The sequence below is a fragment of the Phyllobates terribilis genome, unplaced genomic scaffold (assembly GCF_046119375.1).
Source record: "Phyllobates terribilis strain yellow unplaced genomic scaffold, ASM4611937v1 Scaffold_1__5_contigs__length_1240528914, whole genome shotgun sequence".
Lineage (NCBI taxonomy): Eukaryota > Metazoa > Chordata > Amphibia > Anura > Dendrobatidae > Phyllobates > Phyllobates terribilis.
Window position 1 is genome coordinate 594,418,999 of NW_027362761.1, and position 23,236 is coordinate 594,442,234.

Here is a 23,236-nt window from a genome sequence, read left to right on the forward strand (position 1 = left end):
AGCACTACATGTCCTGATTAGGTTCACATGGATAGCTATGACTAGAACCAGGCCTTGTGTTCACCGGAGGCTGTCAGCTGAGCAGACTGGATTTGTGTTGGAGCTACAGAGAGACAAGCCAGAAATTCTCTGACTGTGTGCACGAAGCTGCACATATTAGGGGTTGCAATGAACAATACTTGTTTTGTGTGACCGAACTGGGATTAGTTCAGCCATGTCTGAAGTAGCCCGGGTCTGTATTGTTTGGTTTGCACCTGGACAAGGTTAGGGATTTTATGCTTTTGGTTTTGATTTTGGCACTGTGCAACCAGTGGAAACAAACATTATTCAGTTTCTGATATAAAAACCTTGTGGCTTTGTGTTACAAGCTGCTACCTGAGAGCGTGAACCCCTACAATAGATATATTGTACATATATTACACACACAAGTGTTTAAAATCCCCCCATCTTTTCCCAAATAGAAAGAAATTTAAAACAATAAGAAAATAATCACATTTGATATTTTCCCATCAATAAAAGTCTGATCAAAATAAAAAATTAAATTACTCGTACAGTAATTACCATGGGAGTTTTTAGAAAAAGCGACACCTAAACTGCCATTTTGGAGTTATCCAATTTCTCAAAAAAAAGGAAAAAACAGAATAAGTGTCCCCAATGTGGCGCCAATATACACTGCAGCTCACAACATAACACAAGTCCTCACACATCTCCATCGATGGAAAGATAAAGACGTTATGAGGTTCAAAAACTAGTGACACAATCACCGTATTCACACTGAGCGGAGATTGAGAATCCTGTCGCCACTTTATTATAAAAACAGCACTCAAAAAATAATGGCAGAATTGTGTTGTTTTTTTTTACAATTGAATCCAGGTAACATCGAGACCTAATAATAATAACTAATATATATACAGATACTATTAGTTTGTTATCGGTTTTACAACTTTTCCACAAACATTCCAAATCTCATGGAAAGAAAATACCGTACTCAGTTCCGAGAGCCGCGTTGTCTGATTATTCTTATTCCGGATAATTCACAATTTTTGATTTAACCCTTTTGAGGCAGCTGTAGATGCATAACTCATTTATTTTTTGGAAAAGGAACTGTCAAAATAATGTATTAATTTTTCGTATCTGGGTCACACTATATAAGTGTATTTTTTTTTTCTTTCACAAAGTAAATACAAGTTTTGTAAAAAATAAAAAGGTTTTAATTGTTTTATATCCCTGTGCACTTTCATTTTTTGAAATGAAAAACATTAAATTATTTGGTCTCACGGGTGACAGAGAAAGTCCCCTCCATTATCTAACCACCTAGAGCCCATGGCTTCTACTAAACGCAGCATCTTAGGGGGTAAAGACTAAGATCAGAGTTATCTCCACTCCCAATTATTATGGCCGGAGCCCGGCTGTCAGACACGGTTATTTGGGGGGACATCTCCATGTTCTGTATTCTGTCACCAAACACGGACGTGAGATTAATAGGAGCTAATGGTTTCTGAGTCACAAACTGGACAAATACTTTCCTTCATCAGAACTGACATCAGATGATGAAGAAATCGGCCGCTCACATAAGTATAATTCATCTCCCGCTGTATATTATCCTCCATATTATAAATGCACGACCTGTGACATCACATATAACAGGATCACATTATTATCTATTCAGATTGTGGCTGAACAGTGAATATTCATCTAAAGCTCCTCACCTGGGCGGTTATCTGTAGGAGGCTCCTCTTTACACCGCTGATCGCCCCTCACATTTCTCTCTGGAGCATTAATATTGTTCAGATCTTTATCCGGATCCAAAAGCTGCAAAACAAATATTGTAAAAGTCCCCGATGATTGGAGAAGTCACCGGGAATAATGGTGAGAAGATCCGGCCATGTCTGTGGTCAGCTGTGATCCTGCCGTCTCCACCGCTCTCATTACACAAGTATAAAACATCTAATACTGGAGAAGACAAGACTGAACACAAGGAGGTCACAGCCGTCTACACATCATAGGGGAGATCTCCATCTACCTGATGGTCCTGTGCAGGAGGAGGAGCGGAACATCTCTCTGGGGTTGTCCTCTTACTGGAGAGACCTGCAGGAGACACAGACAGGACTGACATCATTATTACATACAGAGAATTATAGGCCGCGTGGATTTAGTCCTGTCTATTACCTGGTGATGTGCGGGGCCGGTGCTCCTCCATCATCACCTCCTGGTACCGATCCTTGTGTCCTTCTAGATACTCCCACTCCTCCATGGAGAAATAGACGGTGACGTCCTGACACCTTATAGGAACCTGACACACACAATGATACCGTCATCACCCAGAATCCTCCAGTGCTGTCCTGTATAATGTCCCAGCATTCCCAGCAGTGTCACCTCTCCAGTCAGCAGCTCAATCATCTTGTTGGTGAGTTCTAGGATCTTCTGGTCATTGATGTCCTCATGTATCCAGGGGTGAGGTGGAGGCCCCGGGATTGGGCTCAGGGTTACTCCCCGTCCTTCAGACACAGGGACCTGACAGCGATCACTAGAGGTCTTCTTCACTACTGTGTAATCCTGAGTGTGGAGACATTAATAATATCACTACAGACATTACCAGAGTCCATCACCTCTCCGGTCATATCACCTGTTATTTCCATAGATAATGATGTCATGTGATGACATCAGAACTTCTCACCTCTCCAGTGAGATGGAAGATTATCTCCAGGGTGAGGTTTAATATCCTCTCCCCCATCTGGTCTCTGTCCTTATTCATCCTTGACGAGTCGATCGGGAAAGTAATTTCATATAGAATTTATTAGCAGAGGATCCTTTTTTGAAGGAACCTATATAGAAAAAAGATGAGACGATATAAAAATGACAAATGTTATGTCATTTGGTCACATCTGCACATGATGGCTGCAGGCAATCACTGGGTGGAATGCTGATATCACTATGTACTGCACGAGACTGCGGAATACCATCTGCAACAATGGCCATGTGACATACATAATGTCATTAAGTTACACCTAAACCACAATGACATCATTAACACCTTTCCAATGTGGCGCCCCTGAGGGTTCAGTCGCCACAGAGGTACTGCACCTCACCCAGAGGTGTGGCACCTCCTTCTTTCAAGTAAGGATGGAGTACTGCCCCGGGACCCCAACACCTGCACTCAACATTACACTACTCCAGGCCGGCTGGAAGGGCATTATGCACTTCTTCTGCTGCCCTGTCCCTGGCTGGAGTGGGGGGAACCAAAGTGAGGGGGAACCAGTAGAGGGTGTGGGTGGAGGAAGTAGAACAGGGGAGCGTGGCCGAAGACGTGGTCCACCACCTGGATCACTTATGCCCTGTAGCCACGGCCAGGGACTACGTTGAGAGCTTACAGACGGGTCCCTCATGCTGCTCATGTTGCACCTTCACCAGTGAGATGGACACCTGATATTGGGACTCACTGTAACTTTAAGAGAATCTTATATATATATTTGAAGAAAGCTTTACAATGTTTTTGATAAATGTAACCATTAACATTTAAGAAAAAGTGCCTCCCAAAAAGGGATGAAAGCGTTTATTATCTTCTATGCGAATGCATTCTAAAAATTTGCAAGTCTGTAATATACCGTGTTTTACTCTGTTTTGCCGGGGGGGAATGTGGTGCCCCTGAGGGTTCAGTCGCCACAGAGGTACTGCACCTCACGCAGAGGTGTGGCACCTTCTTCTTTCAGGTAAGGATGGAGTACTGCCCCGGGACCCCAACACCTGCACTCAACATTACACTACTCCAGGCCGGCTGGAAGGGCATTATGCACTTCTTCTGCTGCCCTGTCCCTGGCTGGAGTGGGGGCAACCAAAGTGATGGGGAACCAGTAGTGGGTGTGGGTGGAGGACATAGAACAGGGGAGCACTTAGAGAATAGATATATAAAGGGAAGCCATCTTGGGTAGGTGTGGATTCAGAAAGAGAGAAGGGGAGAGGAGCAGTCTGAGGAGCAGAGTCTCTTCAGGAGCTCTGCTCCATACTGGGGCCTAGTAAGAGTTAGAGGGGAGTCAGGGAGGAAGGCTTTGGTAACAGAAAGGATCCCAGGGGGTACGGTGAGTGCAGGACGGCACCCGTACGCCCGAATCTGCCAGGCGTCAGAGGGATCAGACGGCAGGAAGGGCACCGGTCCCTGGACCAGCCGTGTTACTCCAGGTCTCGGCTGGAAAACCGGAGGCTTCTGCACTTCCATAGTGCAGTTGCCACAACCTCACTCAAGTCACTGTGAAGGGCACCAAGTAGGTCTGGGAACTCCAGGTTGCCCAGGGGGATCTCAGAGTACCCTATCGGGACTTTGTGTGGGGGAGCGCAGGGCAGGAGATAGAAGACCCAGCACGGGAAGTCAGTCAAGGAAGGAACATAAAGAAAGGGGGTCCCGTTAAGTGCTTCTGATATACAGTACAGACCAAAAGTTTGGACACACCTTCTCATTTAAAGATTTTTCGATCAGCTGTGTATCCACCAGACTTCTGCACAACACAACTGATGGTCCCAACCCCATTTATAAGGCAAGGAATCACACTTATTAAACCTGACAGGGCACACCTGTGAAGTGAAAACCATTTCCGGTGACTACCTCTTGAAGCTCATCAAGAGAATGCCAAGAGTGTGCAAAGCAGTCATCAAAGCAAAAGGTGGCTACTTTGAAGAACCTAGAATATAAGACATATTTTCAGTTGTTTCACACTTTTTTGTTAAGTATATAATTTCACATGTGTTAATTCATAGTTTTGATGCCTTCAGTGTGAATGTACAATTTTCATAGTCATGAAAAGACAGAAAAATCTTTAAATGAGAAGGTGTGTCCAAACTTTTGGTCTGTACTGTACTTGAGGGAGTGCTGGACCCTTGCCTGGCAAACGCAGTGCAACGTGGGAGGCTGACACCTGAACAGTGTACCCGAGGAACCTAAAAGAACTGTGAGTAAACTCAGACGACTGCACTTAACTGTCTCCGTCAGTTATTTCTACCACGCTACCGCGCCTGCACTACAACGCCCAGCATTAATATCTGCATCCCTTTCATCAACACTACCCTGGGTATCCGCTCCACCTGTGGGGGGCAGAAACATGCCAGCTGCCATCCCATCACCCCCGGAGGTCTGCAGCAGCGCCGGTACTCATTACCGGGAACCACAGGTGGCTTCACGAGACAAAACTGTTAACAAAACCCCTTTTAAAGAGTGACCCCAGGGTACGGGCCCAGGAGCCGACTGCCGTGACATTCCATAGAAGGTCAAGGCCCGGGTACCGAGTCTCCCCCATATCCCCTGGGCGAGTCACCAACAGGTGACGTAGTTTCACAGAACACATCTTGTTCCAATCTCTGATGCAGGCTCAGAACCTGAGTCCGCATCTGTCCCAGCAGCTAATAGCTGTGTTATTCAGACATCAGCTGCCTTTAATCGCAGCGAGTAGAGCACAGTTCTGCTTGCAGCTGTTCACTCCTTCACTCCCCAGTCTATTTTCACCTTTCTGACTGGGCCAAAATCCCAGTGATTCGGAGATTGTTTTTCGTGACATGTTGCACTTTATGTCAGTGGTAAATTTTTGTCAATATGATTTGTTTTATTTCTAGAAATAATGAAAATTTGACAAAAAAATAATTGAACTATTTATACTACTCAAAATAATTAATAAATAACATATCACATGTTTAATCTCACATCAGCATCATTTGAAACATTTTTTTTTTTTTTTTGTTAGGAAGTTAGAAGGATTAAAAGTTGATCTGCAATTTATTTTTCCAACCCTAACAAAATTTACAAAACCAATGTTTTTAGAGGCCACATACATTTGAAGTGACTTTGAGGGGCCTATGTGACAGAAAAACAAAACACAAATGACACAATTTTAAAAACTGCACCCCTCAAGGTGCTCAAAACCACATTCAAGAAGTTTATTGACCTTTCAGATGCTTCACAGGAATTAAATCAATGTGGAAGGAAAAATGAAAATTTTACTTTCTCCCATAAAAAAATTGCTTTAGCCCTGAAGTTCGCATTTTTAAAAGGGTAATAGGAGAAATGGAACATACAAGTTATTGTTCAATTTTTCCTGAGTACACCGATACCCCATATAAGGTGGGAAACTACTGTTTGGGTGCACAGCAGGGCTGGGAAGGGAAGGAGTACCATTTGACTTTTGGAGTGCATAAATTGGAATACATAGCGGATGCCATGTCGCATTAGAAGAGCCCCTGATGTGCCTAAATAGTGGAAACCCCCCAGAGTGACCCCATTTTGGAAACTACACCCCTCAAGGAACTTATCTAGAGGTGTAATAAGCACCTTGAAACCACAGGTGCTTCCCATAATTTTATAATATTGAGTCGTGAAAATGAAAAAATAAAAATTTCCTGTAAAAATGTTGTTTCAGCCCGAAATTTTTAATTTTAGCAAGGGTAACAGGAGAAAAAGGACTGTACAAATTGTTGTTCAATTTCTCCTGAGCACACTGATACCCCATATGTGGCGTAAAAGTACTGTTTGGGCACATGGCAGAGTTTAAAAGGGAAGGATCGCCAATTGAATTCTGCAGCGCAATTTTGGCTGGAATAGGTTGTGGACGCTATGTCACATTTGAAAAGCCCCTGACATGGCAGAACAGCAGAAATTCCCACAGGTGATCCCATTATGGAAACTACACCTCTTGAGGAATTCATCTAGCAGTGTAGTGAGCATTTCTAGCCCTCAGGCAATTCACAGAATTGTATAACATTGGGAGGAGTCAATGGAAAATTACCATTTGTTCCACTAAAATGTTGCTTTGGCCCCAAGTTTTCAATTTTCAAAAGGGATAATAAAAGATAATGCACCGTAGAATTTGTTACACAATTCCTCCTGAGTACGCCAATACCCCATATGTGGTCAAAAACTACTTTTAAGGCATAGTGCAAAGCTCCGAAGGAAAGGCACCATATTGGAGTTCAGATTTTGCTGGAAAGGTTTGAGAGTGCTGTGAAGGTGGGGAAGATGGCATAACACCTCTCTGAAGACCCACATGGTTTTAAATGTACTGTATTGTATGTGTTATCCTCTGGGAGGCTGCAGTTCCTGTTAGTCAAAGGTGACAGGGTTAACAGTAGGGCCAGCCCTTTGTTGGGGAGGAGAATTAGGGACCTCTGTGTCAGTTCCTGTTTAGTTGTTAGCAAGAGAGAGACGAGAAAGGACATCCTCAGAGGAAGGTTATCATCACTGGGTGTGTGTGTAGTTGAGACCAGGAAAAGAAAGCAAGCTTCAGCAAGGGATCTTCAGTGGCAGCAGTGTTCTTCCTTAAGCAGGCAAGTCGAGGTACCTACTGCAAGAGACATTTAGCAATGTGTTTAGTGTTGAGCAGACCTAAAAGCTGCCATCAGTGAGGCAGTGTCAGTTAGCCTAGGGTTCGTTTAGTAAGGCGACAGCTGGAGAAGCTCCCTTACGCTGTTCTCAGGAAGTTTAGTTGGAGTGTAGTGGTCACAGTGAAACACATCAACCCTTTGTGGCACTATACTGGGATGATTGAGGATCTCAGCTTAACCTGCAGTTCTACAGTAACGTACATTTCAAGTATTGTGTTGCCGTCCATAACCACCGTGAATATGCCTCTGCATTGTGCAGAAGAAAACAGCAAGCTTATTTCCTGCTATCCTCTGTATAGAAGTTTGATTGTCAGTAAAAAAGGACTTCCCTTTTACAAGCTGGTCTGGTTTCCTCATTGTAGGGTTAAAGGTCCGATGCCGCACAGATTGTGACAGAGCTGAACCTGAAGGTGTCTGCAGAAGCAACACAACCACACAGTCAGGACCCCGTTTTTATGTTGAGTACCTCACCCACAGATACCGCCCTGCGCCACGTTACAGTGCCATGTCACATTGGCAAAGCACCCGAGGTGCCAGGACAGCAGAACCCTCTATAAGTGACCCCATGTAACAAACTACAATTCTCAATTAATTCATCTAGGGGTGCAGTGATCATATTGACACCACATGTGCCTCACTGAGTTTTATACCATTGTGTGGTGAATAATGAATAATTATATTTTTATCTCTAAAATGTTGTTTTAGCCTCAAGTTTTTATTTTTCTAAGGGCTAAAAGGAAACAATGGACCTCTCAGTCTGTTGTAAAAATTTCTCCCTAGTGCGCCAATACGCTACATGCATTCGGGAACTACTTTCCAGCACAGTGGTAAGCCGAGGAGGGAAGGAGCGCCATATAATAGTGCAGATTTTACCATTATGGTTCGTGAGTGCCATAACCCACTGGAAGATTCCCTGAGGTGACAGAACAACAGAACCCCTCCCATAAGTGACCCCATTTTACAAACTACACCTCTCAATGAATTCATCTAGGGGTGCAATGATCATATTGACACCACAGGTGGGTCACAGAGTTTTATGCCATTGTGCAGTGAAGAACAAATATCAACATTTTTACCACAAAATAGTTGTTCTAGCCCCAAAAAATGGCACCAAAATTTGTCACACAATTTCTGCCGAACATGGCTATAACCCATATGTGGCTCTACAGTACACAGGGGGGTAACAGCCGCAGGCGAGCTGCTGTTATAAAGTATTCTAATTTACTGAGATAAAGACTTTTGTGTTGTCATTGGCTGTAAGCCATAATCATCAACATTAACAGAAATAAACACTTCAAATAGATCCCTTTGTGTGTAATGACTCTATATAATAGATCCCTCTGTGTGTAATGACTCTATACAAGAGATCCCTCTGTGTGTAATGACTCTATATAAGAGATCCCTCTGTGTGTAATGACTCTATATAATAGATCCATCTGTGTGTAATGACTCTATATAATAGATCCCTCTGTGTGTAATGACTCTATATAATAGATCCCTCTGTGTGTAATGACTCTATATAATATAGGAGTTTTAGTTCTTGTATTGAAGAACTGAAATAAATTAACTTTTTGATGATATTCTAATTTAGTGAGATTATATATATATATATAGTAAGATGGCCTCCGGACATGTCCTTGAGGACATATCCTCACCCTAGAGCGTTTGTATAAAATGGAGTCCAAGTGTCTCATTCAGTGTCTGTGGCTGGAGGTGTTGAGACTTCCAGGGTGTCTGAGCTACAGGACATTGACTGTGCGCGGATGAACCCGCAACACTGTATGGACTGTTTATTTTCCTGTTTTGTTACTTTGTGCAGGACAAGCTTCATGCTTCATTTACTTTGAAAGTTCAGCTTATGAGGTCTGAATATTTTTCCTGGACATTTAAAGAAACTGACCCCTGTTACTACCTCAAAAACAGCTGAGCGAGAGCCAAACCCCTACAATATTATTATATATATTATATATATTATATATATATACACACACACACACAGTGTATGTATATACAGTACAGACCAAAAGTTTGGACACACCTTCTCATTTTTAGATTTTTCTGTAATTTCATGACTATGAGAATTGTACATTCACACTGAAGGCATCAAAACTATGAATTAACACATGTGGAATTATATACTTAACAAAAAAGTGTGAAACAACTGAAAATATGTCTTATATTCTAGGTTCTTCAAAGTAGCCACCTTTTGCTTTGATGACTGCTTTGCACACTCTTGGCTTTCTCTTGATGAGCTTCAAGAGGTAGTCGCCGGAAATGGTCTTCCAACAATCTTGAAGGAGTTCCCAGAGATGCTTAGCACTTGTTGGCCCTTTTGCCTTCACTCTGCGGTTCAGCTCACCCCAAACCATCTCGATTGGGTTCAGGTCTGGTGACTGTGGAGGCCAGGTCATCTAGCGTAGCACCCCATCACTCTCCTTCTTGGTCAAATATCCCTTACACAGCCTGGAGGTGTGCTTGGGGTCATTGTCCTGTTGAAAAATAAATGATGGTCCAACTAAACGCAAACCGGATGGAATAGCATACCGCTGCAAGATGCTGTGGTAGCCATGCTGGTTCAGTATGCCTTTAATTTTGAATAAATCCCCAACAGTGTCACCAGCAAAGCACCCCCACACCATCACACCTCCTCCTCCATGCTTCATGGTGGGAACCAGGCATGTAGAGTCCATCCGTTTACCTTTTCTGCGTCGCACAAAGACTTTTCTCACAGAAAAGCCAGGGAAGTGAACAGGATTCAGGTCAGGAGTGAAGCTAAACACAGGTCAGATAGACTCCATGAACTAACAGTGCAGAGTATTATCGGGCAGAAAGATAAGGACTGGAAGGAATGGTGTCACAGGGATCATCTCCCTCATCAAACCCTCTCCCCCTCCATCTCCATGCAGGATAAAGAATGCTGTGCACTATTGTGTCCTTGTGAAGGAAAAACTTGTGGTTGTGTATGTATAGAAGTGTGCTGCAAAGAGATCTAATCTGTGCAGAATTAGGCTACTGAAGAGACTGACGTTACTGTACCTGCTTTAATAGATTGTACTGTGGTGAAGCCTGTTGCTTCAGAGTTAAATGGTACTGGCCATAATTGATTAAACTCCACTGTTCAACTGTTTATGAAGACTCTTGTCAGATGTGTCTGGTCAGTAATTGAATCTATCGTGTGCCTGAGAGAAGCTGCAGCCTATGGTCTCCCTGAGTAACGGTTACCCCAGGATTCATGAAACCCGTCCTGCCTCATCTGAACCTAGTGGCGTGCGTGTAACACATATACTTGTAGGTTTCGCCCGCACAGGTTACACTACGCTTCAGTTCTCACTGGAGACTCCTCTGTCTGCAAAACACACCACAGGAAAAAAAAAACTAATTTATGGAGATTTTACTTCTCCAGCCACACCCTTGAGGTGGAGATATGGTGAGCAGGCGTCCCACCCATCTCACACCTACTCCCAAAAACCCAATCCAAGATGTCTGATTAACCTCCTTAGCACCTAACATGCTTGAGACAAACTTTTGGGTTTCACATCACGGAAGACAGCAACCTCCGTGACACATATCTCCCCTCACATACATCGCCAGTGACCTTGTCACTATACACACACATATGCATACATATACTGTCTAAATACCAACAAGAGGAATATAAATAGCCCGGAGGGATGCTTATTAGTGTTGAGCGAGCACTAAAAAGACAATATCAATGCCCCGTGGAAGAGACGTGGAGGTCACAGTAGCTTAACAAGACGGTTTTAATGCCCCTTGGAAGAGCTATAGAGTTCAGAGTGATTTAACAAAACGGTTTTAATGCCCCTTGGAAGAGACGAGGAGGTCACAGTAGCTTAACAAGACGGTATTAATACCCCTTGGAAGAGCTGTGGAGTTCAGTGTGGTTTAACAAGACGGTATTAATGCCCCTTGGAAGAGACATGGAGGTCACAGTAGCTTAACAAGACGGTTTTAATGCCCCTTGGAAGAGTGGTGGAGGTCGCAGTGGAATAAAAAGACAATAGCAATGCCCCTTGGAAGAGACGTGGAGGTACCAGTAGCTTAACAAGATGATTTTAATGCCCCTTACAAGAGCCATGCAGTACAGCATATTAAAAACATTATTCCCATTATTGGGGAGTGGGTCTCCCATAGTCTTTGCCTATGCCTTCCAAGCAAAAGCTGCCAAAAATTAGGACAGAAGAACTTGCAGTGCTGGCAACACGGACCACGGTCACCCTGGTGATATAGTGGTGGTGGAGGCTGAGGAGAAGAGCAAAAAAGAGCCGAAATGAGGAAGCGTATACCCATGTGTGGGTGTGAAGCGGTGCATGGGAATAAACCTCCCAAAATAACACAGTGGATTTGACTTTATGTTACTCTGCTGTCATTTGGTGGTGATGAGAAGTCTGGCCGAATCCAGCCCTTGTTCATTTTGATAAGGGTCAGCTTGTCAGCATTGTCAGTTGACAGGTGAGTGCGCTTATCAGTTATAATTCCCCCAGCGGCACTAATAACACGCAGGGCTGGCCATGACCTCCAAGGCGTACAGAGCAAGTTCATTCCAAGTGTCCAGCTTGGATACCCAATAATTAAAAGGTACAGAGGAATCACGGAGGACGCTGGTACGGTCGGCAAGGTACTCCCTCACCATCTTTTGAAACTTTCCACTCCTTGTGAGAGTACCGCGCGCCTCAGGGCCTGTAAGCTGGGCGGGTCTCAGAAAACTGTCTCAGAAAGTTGACAGTGTTCCCCTGCCTCTGCTGGATTGGAGTTGCGTCTCTCTCGCCTGTACGCCTTGGTTGGGCAACGAACTGTGATCTCTGCCCGCTAGCGTGTTCAGATGGGAATTTTTTTTTAACAGTTCTGCAGCAAGGGCCTTCTGGTACTGCCCCATTTTTGTAGACCTCTCCACCTCAGGAATAAGAGAGTGAAAGTTCTTCTCCTTGTAGCGGGGTCTAAAAGTGTCACCAACCAGTAATGACTGTCACCCAACATTTTGACAATGCGAGGGTCACGGTTAAGGCAGCGTAACATAAAAGTCAGCCATGCGTGTGCGTGCCAGACTGGTAAGGTAACGGGCAAGACTTCCGTGTCCTCACCAAGATGACGACTGAGCATGGTCTCCTGCTCCTCCCCCCTGTCCTCAGGTTACCCACGCTGAACCGACGGTATGACAGTTGTACAGGTACTACCGTCTACAGCACATGATACCAGCTCCTGTTCTTCCTTCTCCTCTCCCTCATTGTCCCCCAATGCACGTTGGGATGAGATGAGGCTGGGCTGTGTGTAATAGCCTGCTACGGCTTCTTGATCCATCTCATCATACTCTGGCTGCAATGCCTCCTCTTTAATTCTCTGCAGAGAGCGTTGCAAAAGACAGACAAGTGGGATGCTGACGCTAATGATGGCGTCATCACCACTCACCATCTTGGTGGACTCCTCAAAGTTTGTCAGGATGGTACATATGTCAGACATCCAGGTCCACTCATGAGGTCTTATGTGTGGAGTCTGACCTGAATATCGACAGCCTTGTTGTAGCTGGTACTCCACAATTGCCCTCTTCTGCTCACAAATCCTTTGCAACATGTGGAGGGTAGAGTACCAACGTGTGGGGACATCACACACCAGTCGGTGTGCCGGAAGCTGCAAACACTGCTGCAACACAGCAAGGGCGGCGGAAGCTGTAGCCGACTTCCAAAAATGAGCTGACAGGCGGCGTACTTTGACAAGCAGATCTGGCAACTCGGGGTACGATTTAAGAAACCGCTGAACCACGAGGTTAAGCACATGAGCCAGGCATGGTACGTGGGTGATCTCGCCTCGCCTCAGAGCCGCCACCAGGTTACGGCCATGGTCACACACAACCATGCCTGGATGTAGGTTCAGTGGTCTCAGCCACAGATCTGCCTGCTCTTTCACAGCTGTCCACAACTCACAAGCAGTGTGAGGTTTATCACCTAAGCTTGTGAGTTTCAGCACAGCCTGTTGCCGCTTGGCTGAGGCAGTACTGCAGTGCTTCCAGCTTGTAACTGATGTGGTGATATCTGAGATGGAGGCTGGACATGAGGCGGAGGAGGATGAGCAGGAGCTGTACACTGTGGGGGCAACTCTGACTGACATAGGGCCCGCAATCCTCGTGTGGGGAGGATGTGTTCCGTCCCAAGGTCCGGACTGGGTCCCGGCTTCCACTATATTTACCCAGTGTGCCGTCAGGGAGATGTACCGTCCCTGGCCACAAGCACTTGTCCACGTTTTCGTTGTCAGATGGACTCTCCCACAACTGCGTTGTTGAGGACACGGCAGATGTTTTGGGACACGTGCTTGTGTAGTGCGGGGATGGCACACCGGGCAAAATAGTGTCAGCTGGGGACAGAGTACCGAGGGACGGCCACAGCCATAAGTTTGCGGAAGGATTCTGTCTACACCAGCCTAAAAGGCAGCAATTTCCAACGCAAGCAGTCGTGAAATGTGCGAATTTAGGGCTGTGGCCTGTGGGGCGTTGGCTGCGAATTTGCACTTTCGTTCAAAGGTCTGGGATATGGACAATTGAACGCTGTGGTGGGACGTGGACGTTGATGCTGTTTCTTGAGAAACTGCCATAACAAGTGAAGACTGAGAGGAGGGGGCATTTTTGCATACAGTATGGACAGGGGATTGCCTTGCATGCACAACAGGGGGTTCTCTTACACGCACAACAGCGGAAGAAGCAGTGGTGACACCCGCTGACACTGGTCGTGGACCCTGGGGTTCGCCCCACAAAGTCGGGTGCTTTGCTGACATGTGCCTGATCATGCTGGTGGTGGTCAGGCTGGTAGTTTTGTCACCCCTTCTGATGCTGGCCTGGCAGGTGGTACAAATGGCCTTTTTGGGTTTATCAGCAGAGTCTTTAAAAAAATTCCACACTCTGGAAGACCTACCGCTTGTACTGGCAACGTCCCTCGTGTTGGTATTACGGGGAACGGTTGCCCGCCTTCTGTCTGCGGCCACCACACTGCTTCTTCCTGCCTGTTGGGGTACTCTGCCTACCTCCCCCTGTGTGATGCTGGCCTCGCTCTGCGTGTCCTCCTGCCACGTTGGGTCAGTTACTAGATCATCCACCACCTCCTCCTCCTCTTCCACTTTCGCACCACGATCCTCCTCCTCATTTTGTGGCAATTGTGTCTCGTCATTGTCCACCTCTTGTGACAAATTGCCAGTGTCGCCTTCCTGTGGCCGTGGCTGTTCAAATATTTGGCCATCGCTACATGGGATCTCCTCTTCCACCACTTCAAGCGGAGCAGGCGAGGGGCCCAAATATGGAAATGGACCAGTGAACAGCTCTTTAAAGTGTCCAAGTGTGGGAGCAGTTGCTGTCTGACGACACTCGGCATGGATGGGAGGAAGGAGCATCAGAGTGAGGAGGAGTATGCGGTCGAGACTCACGGCTACTAAGACTTGACCGTGTGGAAGACAGACTGGAGGTGGTGGTGCCCAGGTGACTGGAAGTATTATCTGCTATCCAATTAATAACCTGTTCACACTGATCAGTTCGCAATACTGGAGTTGTTGTGTGCTTCCCTAGTAATTCGGTCAAGAACTGGGAGCGAGAAGATGTGGCTGTTGGTTGTGGCACATTTTCACCTTGGCCAAGGCCCCGTCCTCTGCACGCACCATCACCAGAACGTCCAGTTCCACGTCCCTTGCCACGCGCCTTGCCCATTGCGACGCTGCAACGATCCCGACAACGATATGACCTGTCAGGGATCGTTGCTGCGTCGCTATTTGGTCGCTGGTGAGCTGTCAAACAGGCAGGCTCACCAACGATCAGGGGAGCAGCGACATCGTGGAAAGAATCTTTCCACGATGTCCTGCTCCGATTACCAGCCTGCTGAAGCAGGAGCAGGCTGGTAACCATGATAAACATCGGGTTACTAGGGGCACATGCGCACCTAGTAACCCGTTGTTTATCATGGTTACCAGCCCGCTACGGTGAGCAGGAGGTTACCGCTCACTTTAGCAGGCTTGTAACCATGATAAACATCGGGTTACCAGGTGCGCGTGTGCCCCTAGTAACCCGATGTTTATCATGGTTACCAGCCTGATCGCTGCTCCCGCTGGTCACACACAGCGATGTGTGCTGACCAGCGGGAGAGCAAAGACCAAAAAATGGTCCAGGACACTTTGCAGCGATCAGCGACCTCACAGCAGGAGCCTGATCGCTGCAAAGTGTCACACATAGCGACATCGCTGGTGAGGTCGCTGTTGCGTCACCAAAGCCGTGGCACAGCAGCGATCTCGCTAGCGATCTCGCTATGGGAGACGGGGGCTTTACACTCGCACTATCAATGGCAAAAGGGTAATAAAAAGGAGATTTGAACCGTGGAAGCGGAAAACCACAGTTCTATTTCTCTGGCCTACACCAGAATCTTTTAAACAGATATATTTGTGTCTGAACAGTCAGCGAGACACTCAAACCGGTTTTATTTATGGAAAAAAGGCAAAAAAGTGGATAATACAGAGATTTGAACCGTGTAACTGGAAAACCACAGTTCTAATTTCCTGGCGTATACCAGACTTTTTAAAATAGATATATTTGTGTCTGAGCATTCACAGACACACTCAATTTTTAGATTAAAAAAAAAAGGATTTTTCCTGGCCCCTGAGACCTGGGACCTGGGGCTAAGTCTAGCAATTTGAGCAGCAGCAGCACACAGGACTGTAATGCAGTGTTTATTGGTATAACCACTGCGTCTCCTATACAGCCTGCCTGCCTGATATCTGGGATGGATATTAGTCAGAAGGACTGTGTTTGATTTGGCAGGCTTTACAGACCCTACACTACCTATTTTGCAGTATAAATCTCTCCCTAACTCAGCAGCACTGTCCCTACATTGACTGATCAGGAGCGACTGTGTCCAAGATGGTGGCGCCCGGTTTTAAATACTCGAGGTGACGCTGTGCGGTCAGCCAATCACTGTAACACCCACAACCAACATGGCTGCGGCATTACAGTGACTGGCTGGCAATCCCTGCATGTTCATTGTCTCTGTAAAGAGCGCCAAACATGCAGGGCGGAGACCCGAGCTCCTGCCCGAGTAACCCGAAAATGATCGGCGCTCGCCGAACATCCCGAGTAGTGAGATGCTCGGGCGAGTACCGAGCAGTGTCGAGCATGCTCGATCAACACTAATGCTTATACAACATTTACCAAATGGGGAAACCCCATATAATACCACTCACTAAACACTATAAAATTTAACTTTTATTAAATATTCAATTAAAATGCACACTGGGTATTAGAAAACATCCCTGATCTACCTAAACTACCTTCAGCGTAGTCATCAGGGGATGGGACAATTCAAGCCAATGTCCCATCCCCTGACGACGGTTCTGAAGCGGTGAAACATGTTGGGGGGACATGTGCTAGTATAAACTACCTTCCTATTCTGCCACAAATGGTGGCTTCCTATGAGGCCATCAGAACAAACATATGAGTGATTATATTAGAAAGTTTAGGTAGATCAGTGATGTTTGTTTAATACCCAGTGTGCATTTTAATTGAATATTTAATAAAAGTTACATTTTATAGTGTTTAGTGAGGGGTATTATATGGGGTTTCCCCATTTGGTAAATACATATAGTGTATGGATGGAGAAGTTCCAGCCCAAATCTTACACCGGGGCCCATCAGACTCTAGTTACGCCACTGACAGTACTGCTTAGCCACACGGCGAGGCTCGGAGGGACGGAGTGCTATTTGACTGTTGGAGAACAAATTACCATAAAATAGGAGCTCTGTATATGGAGTCCGAAAACTAAGTGCCTGAAGAGCAGAATATCCTCTCAAGTGACCCCATTTTGAAAATTACACCCCTCTGAGAATTTATCTACAAGTGAAGTGATGATTTGACTCCATGGTTGCTTTCCAGAAACATGCAGCAATGGATGTGGCTGAGTGAAAATTGCAAACTGCCGTGGTAGTGACCAGTACGTGGTAGTGACCAGTACGTGGTAGTGACCAGTACGTGGTAGTGACCAGCTCATTTTTTTGGAGGCAAGCACCCGTAAATTAAGCAGGCTTATATCTTTACAGAAATGCCCAACATGTGAACTCTAAATGTGGTTTAGGCACACTGGGGCTTAGAAGGAGGGTGGGGGGCATTTGGATTTAGAAGCGCAGAAGTCGCTGGGTTTCTTTTAGGGGGCAAGGAGCCAGAACATTTTCCAGAGCCTTTGCTACCAGTAAAATGGTAACATATTTTCATTGACTGATGACGGTCCTTAGTGGGGACTTGCTTTTCTTGTGGATTGAGTTGAAGCTATATTTGAGAACACTTTGGATTACATTTAACTTGCACTCTACGCTGAGCCCTTACATCGAGGTTTACATCTAAAGGCTCACTCACATTAGCATATAAAAATAGCTCTGATGTTGCTCTTGAAAATTGGGCGAGTCGAAGCCGTATGTTTCAACTTATGTCATGCGAGCGTGCGATTTTTTCCTCACCTCGCTTTCTTATAACATCTGTATGACATGCGTTTTTCACATCATCTTTTACATATTGTAAATTTCTATGTAATTTAAAGGTAGTTTACAAACTAATAAAGCAATCTTATATAAAAGAGATAGATAGCTAGAATAGAATAGAATAGATAGAATAGAATAGATAGAATAGAATAGAATAGATAGAATAGAATAGATAGAATAGAATAGATAGAATAGAATAGATAGAATAGAATAGATAGAATAGAATAGATAGAATAGAATAGATAGAATAGAATAGATAGAATAGAATAGATAGAATAGAATAGATAGAATAGAATAGATAGAATAGAATAGATAGAATAGAATAGATAGAATAGAATAGATAGAATAGAATAGATAGAATAGAATAGATAGAATAGAATAGATAGAATAGAATAGATAGAATAGAATGATAAAAGATAGATAAAAGATAGATAAAAGATAGATAAAAGATAGATAAAAGATAGATAGATAAAAGATAGATAGATAAAAGATAGATAGATAAAAGATAGATAGATAAAAGATAGATAGATAAAAGATAGATAGATAAAAGATAGAATCGATGTCCTGTAGATATTTAATGTCACAAGCCCCCTACATATAAATGTGCATCCATTAGTGCCTTTCAAATGGCACTAAATTATGTTTTTTTACCCTTATTTAACCTATTAAATATACAAATTATAAAAAAAAATGATGTAGGATTCCCGATATTTTTCAGAACCAGCCAAGGTCAAGCAGACAGCTGTGGGCTGATATTATCAGGCTGGGAAGGGCCTAGTTTGGTCTTCCACATATGTGGAAGAAGGTGTTCTGGTCAGATGAGACCAAAGGAGAACTTTTTGGGCTAAATGCAAAACGTTATGTGTGGTGGAAAACTAACACTGCACATCACCATGAAAACCCCATCCCCACCATCACATATAGTGATGGCAGTATCTAGTTGTAGTGCTACTGTGTGCTTCTTTAGAGGCTTCTCTGGGGGGCTTGCACTTTTAATCCTCCCTCATAGTTTCTGCAGCATCTGGGAGGGAGGAGTGAAAGTGAACACCCCCATAGAATACTGTAAAGAAATGCCCAGTTGCACTAGAACCAGAGGTTACACATACTCCTATCTTCTTCATCCCACAACCCCATACAGTAAGGCTATGTGCACACGATGCAGAAATGCTTAGGATTTTTTCCTGAGCGTTTCTGCATCTCCCTGGCAGAAAAAAACGCATGCGGATTGTACATGCGGAAATGAAGCGGTCCCACTGACATTTCCGCATGCAGATTGACAGGCGCTTCCCAAGCGATTAGCATCACTTGGAAAGTGCTTGTGACAACTAGGTCACACTATATAAATCCATGCACACAGCATGGATTTATATAGTGTGACCCGAGAGAGTGGTAAAAATAAAAAAATAAATGTACTGTATACTTACCCTCCGATGGCCCCCGGTGTCCCACTCACTCCGTTCTCCCGCCTGCCGGCAACAGTGAATTGAAAGACCTGCCGACGTCAGCGTCACGTGACCCGTCACATGACTCTGACGTCAGCGCAGGTTCTTCAACTCACTGCATAGTGTCGGGAACCAAGCAGGAGCGGTGCGCGGGCCGACAGAAGGTAAATATACATTTATTTTTTATTTTATTCTTGTGTTTACAGCTTTTTTATGGTACCTGGGTGTGGAGGAGAGTCTCATCTTCTCCACACTCGGGTATCATCCGCACATTAAAACGCGCCAATAACGCAAGTACAAATGCAGTCTTGCGGTATTGGCGCGTTCTAATGCAAGTCAACGGCAGCGAAAATGCCGCGTTTCCGCAAAATTAATGGACATGCTGCGGATTTTTGAGCGCAGTATAAACGCTGCGGAAAAATCCACAGCATGGGCACAGCACATGCGGATTTCCATTGGGGAACATTGCTTCCCTTCTACCATGCGTTTTTAATGCATTTACGCAGCGTTTCCGCAGCTGCAAAAACGCCGCGGAAACGCATTAAAAACGCATCGTGTGCACACAGCCTTATTCAACACTTTTAACTGCCTCCTCGGCCCACCATTGCCCCTTCCAACCTCCCTCATCTTTGCAAAAGATTTTGCCACACATTTCAAAAACAAAACTGAACAAATCAGACAAGTCTTTACTAATGAACCACCACATTCCCTCCATATAACAGACCAATTCTCTTCCCCCATAACCTTCCTCCTCACCATCACTGAAGGAGAGCTTACTCATCTCTCCAAATCACACCGCACCACTTGTGCACTTGATTCTTCACTTGGTGACAAAGACCTTGTCCTCTCCTGGATCTCCTCATATATCACTAACCACACATTAGCGTCTCCCATTCCCATGCTACCTTCTCATCCCACCCTCTCTCTGTGGGGGCCCACCAAAAGCAGGTGGTCACTGGTTGAGATAGCTGGTCTTGGAAATCCCATAGTCGCAGCTGCTCTATTCCCGGCGGGCCAGCGGAAGGGTGAGACTATGTAATTTTGCACCATCTTGGGTATTTGCTGGGATTGTTCTATGTGTTTATTGTCTGTTTGGTGGTTCAATAAAATATTGCAACACTGTTTTACCCTCCCCCTGTGTTGTCGGAGTAGTATTATGCTCACAGAAGACCTCGGGTCTTCACACAGCACATCCAAGCCCTTACCACCTCCTGCTGCCCCCAACTCAAAAATATGTCCAAAATCCGTCCTTTCCTCAACCCTGAATCTACTCAAATGCTAGTGCCCTCATCTCCCGCCTCGACTATTGCAATATACTCCTTTGTGACCTTCCTGCTAACACTCTCACACCTCTCCAGTCTGTCCTTAACTCTACTACCCAACTACCTCTCTCCTCTACTCCTCCGCAATGAAATCCTTGAAGAGACCTTGCAGGATGTACCATTAATAATTAGAGACTGCCATCTACTGGCCAGGCAAAATCAAGTGGAACCAAATGGCACCAGAAAAATTGCAGGGGGAGCGAGTTCTGGTGTAGGACCTGGTCAGGTGCCATGCATGACAGAATTCTGGAATATAAAAGCCCTGAGTGTCAAATCGTAGGGGGCTTTGGCGCTAAGAGAGTGCAATGTGCAGATGTGCACAGGAGAAGACGCTGCAGCCAGAGTGACAGGCCGCAGCACGAAGCATGTGCCAGTGTGGCGCCCCTGAGGGTTCAGTCGCCACAGAGGTACTGCATCTCACCCAGAGGTGTGGTATCTCACTCTCAGGTAAGGATTGAGTGCTGCCCGGGACCCAAACACCTGCATCCAACACTACACTACTCCAGACCAGTAGGAGGGGCAAGATGCGCTGCTCCTCTGCTGAGCCCTGTCCCTGGCTGGAGTGGGGGGAACCATGTAGTGGGTGTGGGTGGAGGACGTAGTTTAGGGGAGCACTTGTTAAGGAGTATATAAAAGGAAGCCATCTTGGGTGTGAAGGGAGAAGAGGGAGAACAGTCTGAGGAGCAGAGGCTCTTCAGGAGCTCTGCTTCAGAGTGGGACTGTAACGGGTCTGGGAGGCGGAACCTCTGAGCTACTATACAAGGGGGCGGTCCTTGTAAGGGAGCGGGTGGCGACCAGGGAAGACGGGCAGGCAGTCACGGCAGGTGACCGGGGCAGTCTCTGGATGAACGGGCAGGAGGTCACGGCAAGTGACCGGGGCAGTCTCTGGATGAACGGGCAGGAGGTCACGGCAAGTGACCGGGGCAGTCTCTGGATGAACGGGCAGGAGGTCACGGCAAGTGACCGGGGCAGTCTCTGGATGAACGGGCAGGAGGTCACGGCAAGTGACCGGGGCAGTCTCTGGATGAACGGGCAGGAGGTCACGGCAAGTGACCGGGGCAGTCTCTGGATGAACGGGCAGGAGGTCACGGCAAGTGACCGGGGCAGTCTCTGGATGAACGGGCAGGAGGTCACGGCAAGTGACCGGGGCAGTCTCTGGATGAACGGGCAGGAGGTCACGGCAAGTGACCGGGGCAGTCTCTGGATGAACGGGCAGGAGGTCACGGCAAGTGACCGGGGCAGTCTCTGGATGAACGGGCAGGAGGTCACGGCAAGTGACCGGGGCAGTCTCTGGATGAACGGGCAGGAGGTCACGGCAAGTGACCGGGGCAGTCTCTGGATGAACGGGCAGGAGGTCACGGCAAGTGACCGGGGCAGTCTCTGGATGAACGGGCAGGAGGTCACGGCAAGTGACCGGGGCAGTCTCTGGATGAACGGGCAGGAGGTCACGGCAAGTGACCGGGGCAGTCTCTGGATGAACGGGCAGGAGGTCACGGCAAGTGACCGGGGCAGTCTCTGGATGAACGGGCAGGAGGTCACGGCAAGTGACCGGGGCAGTCTCTGGATGAACGGGCAGGAGGTCACGGCAAGTGACCGGGGCAGTCTCTGGATGAACGGGCAGGAGGTCACGGCAAGTGACCGGGGCAGTCTCTGGATGAACGGGCAGGAGGTCACGGCAAGTGACCGGGGCAGTCTCTGGATGAACGGGCAGGAGGTCACGGCAAGTGACCGGGGCAGTCTCTGGATGAACGGGCAGGAGGTCACGGCAAGTGACCGGGGCAGTCTCTGGATGAACGGGCAGGAGGTCACGGCAAGTGACCGGGGCAGTCTCTGGATGAACGGGCAGGAGGTCACGGCAAGTGACCGGGGCAGTCTCTGGATGAACGGGCAGGAGGTCACGGCAAGTGACCGGGGCAGTCTCTGGATGAACGGGCAGGAGGTCACGGCAAGTGACCGGGGCAGTCTCTGGATGAACGGGCAGGAGGTCACGGCAAGTGACCGGGGCAGTCTCTGGATGAACGGGCAGGAGGTCACGGCAAGTGACCGGGGCAGTCTCTGGATGAACGGGCAGGAGGTCACGGCAAGTGACCGGGGCAGTCTCTGGATGAACGGGCAGGAGGTCACGGCAAGTGACCGGGGCAGTCTCTGGATGAACGGGCAGGAGGTCACGGCAAGTGACCGGGGCAGTCTCTGGATGAACGGGCAGGAGGTCACGGCAAGTGACCGGGGCAGTCTCTGGATGAACGGGCAGGAGGTCACGGCAAGTGACCGGGGCAGTCTCTGGATGAACGGGCAGGAGGTCACGGCAAGTGACCGGGGCAGTCTCTGGATGAACGGGCAGGAGGTCACGGCAAGTGACCGGGGCAGTCTCTGGATGAACGGGCAGGAGGTCACGGCAAGTGACCGGGGCAGTCTCTGGATGAACGGGCAGGAGGTCACGGCAAGTGACCGGGGCAGTCTCTGGATGAACGGGCAGGAGGTCACGGCAAGTGACCGGGGCAGTCTCTGGATGAACGGGCAGGAGGTCACGGCAAGTGACCGGGGCAGTCTCTGGATGAACGGGCAGGAGGTCACGGCAAGTGACCGGGGCAGTCTCTGGATGAACGG

At 46.9% G+C, this 23,236-nt stretch overlaps 1 pseudogene; it reads right to left on the reverse strand.

Annotated features, from left to right (window-relative positions):
• Positions 1 to 23,236, reverse strand: part of LOC141272918 (uncharacterized) — a 50,439-nt pseudogene that overhangs the window by 13,986 nt on the left and 13,217 nt on the right.